Source organism: Mesoplodon densirostris, chromosome 8 (genome assembly GCF_025265405.1).
Source record: "Mesoplodon densirostris isolate mMesDen1 chromosome 8, mMesDen1 primary haplotype, whole genome shotgun sequence".
Classification (NCBI taxonomy): Eukaryota; Metazoa; Chordata; class Mammalia; order Artiodactyla; family Ziphiidae; genus Mesoplodon; species Mesoplodon densirostris.
The window spans coordinates 61,330,298-61,332,352 of NC_082668.1; the positions used below are offsets into that span (position 1 = coordinate 61,330,298).

At 47.7% G+C, this 2,055-nt stretch overlaps 1 pseudogene; it reads left to right on the top strand.

The window, feature by feature from the left end:
• Window positions 1-729: 729 nt before the first annotated feature.
• LOC132494742 (endogenous retrovirus group V member 2 Env polyprotein-like) lies at window positions 730-1,613 on the top strand (annotated as a pseudogene).
• The last annotated feature ends 442 nt before the right edge of the window (window positions 1,614-2,055 follow it).

Genomic DNA, 2,055 nt, shown 5'->3' on the forward strand with positions numbered 1-2,055 from the left:
CTTCTAGAGTGATAATGGGCCCTCTTTTGTAGCAAAGATCACACAGGGGCTCTTAGAAGCCCTAGGGGATAGATTACAAGCTACACATGAACATTGGACCAATTTACTTCCCTTTGCACTCCTAATCTGCAGTTTAGCCCATTTGAGATGACCTATGGGAGGCCTATTCTTACTACTGACATTCTACTATATGAAGGAGTGAGCCAGACCCTATAATATATTGTGATTCTAGGGCAAGTTCACAAGGCAATCTTGGATTATGCCAATAAGACGCTGCCAGCTCCCGCTACAGATGCAACGGGAGGAGCAGCCCCTTCACAAGTTAACCCTGGAGACCAAGTTCTTCTTAAGACTTGGAAGGAGGGATTCCCTGAAGATCAACAATTAACAAAATGAAAGGGCCCCTATAAAGTAATTTTACCATGCCCACTGCTGCCAAATTACAAGGGATCACTAGTTAGGTGCATTTGTCTGGATAAAAGTCTTACCTCTAAAAACCCCATGGGTCACAACAGAGGAACAATACACCTGCGAGCTAGTGGAAAGTCTAAGATACCTATTCAGAAGACAAGCACCACTGACAGATAAGTAGAAAGTGATGTGGTAGGTTGGACTCCTATTTGCTATTTTTGCTGCCATATTCTTGCTTGCATCTTGCCAGGTTGCTCAACCAGCCTCACTGGAGAAGAAATTTTCTCCCCTGCTGGGTGCAGAGGACATGAATCGGTGATGGGGTGGACCCTTCTCTTGGCCCTTCTCCTAAGGGGGGATGGGGGGAGGATGGCAAAGGAAGGGGAACTTGGAGAGAAAAATCAATAGTCAATGTTTCTAGCATTTTGGCCTCAGGAAGTAATCTAATTGTTGGATCTGTTATCCCCACCCTCAAGAGGGTGTTCCTGTGCTCCAGTTTGTGCCTGTAAATAAGGACATGAATCTCACCTTGACCTCTGAACCAGGGAGGAGCACGCCACTTCTAATAGTCGAACTTGATGATCATGTGATAGGGGGTGTAGAGAGCTTGCGGACCCTTGAAACCAAACCAGCCTCCAGTTCCAGTGGCCTCTTCTCTTCACAGGACAAGGAAAACTCTGTTGCTTCTGCCAGGCAGATACCTGCCTTACTGATGTGGGAAGCTCATCCTCTATTTATAACATGTCGTTTTTCACTTCAAGCTCCCCGTGCACCCCTAACCAGACTCATTGGTATATGGACCTGTCTCTACTCTCCCCAGTATCCAACCCAGCACCTGTTGTACAAACTGGAGGGGAAAGGCAGCCCCTTCCTGGAGACTTGCCTATGGCCTCCCATCTGCCTTCCGCAAGCAGGAGAGAATAGAGGAAAGCAAAGAACTAGATGCGGGCCACTGGACAGAGGTCCCCTGTCCCCCAGATGCAGTAATATACCTAACTGGGGATCGCTTTTACGTTGCTGGTTTGATTCCACATTCCCCGGCCAAGCTTGCACCCCTTCCACATCTATTCCTCTGTGGTCCACTGCAGAATAAACTCCCCTGCTGAGGGAACCCAAATTCCTCCTTCTCCTGGCCTCTCCAGGCAGTGACCTATCCATGCATACACAATATGCACTTCTGGGGAGAATGCACTTTGGGATGATTGGTCCCTAAAGGACTAGGCATCATTGTATAATGCCACCTCTGAAGAAGAGACCTTCATCCCCTTGGCCCTTAAGAATAAGGGGTGTAGAATCCTTCAGGGGCCAATGAGATAGGCTGGCACCTGAGGTCATCTGCCCACTCCTGGACAATACTTTCTAAAACAACAGGATATAACGCTCTCACCAAGACACACATGCATGCATATGAAGGTGTACGGCTTGATAGTCAGAAAAATGGCAACTGTTGCATGCAGATATCATCAAGGAGAATGCACTCCTCAGAAAGGGGTGGGGGAATGCTCTAGAAAGGTGAGTGGCAGCATGTAAGTGTGCCTTCCTTCTGAAATCACATACCTCCTACAGCCCTCTCAATGGCTGGAGATTTTTGACTTGCAAAGTATACTACAGTTCTGTCAGCACCTGGAGTCACCTCTAGCTGAA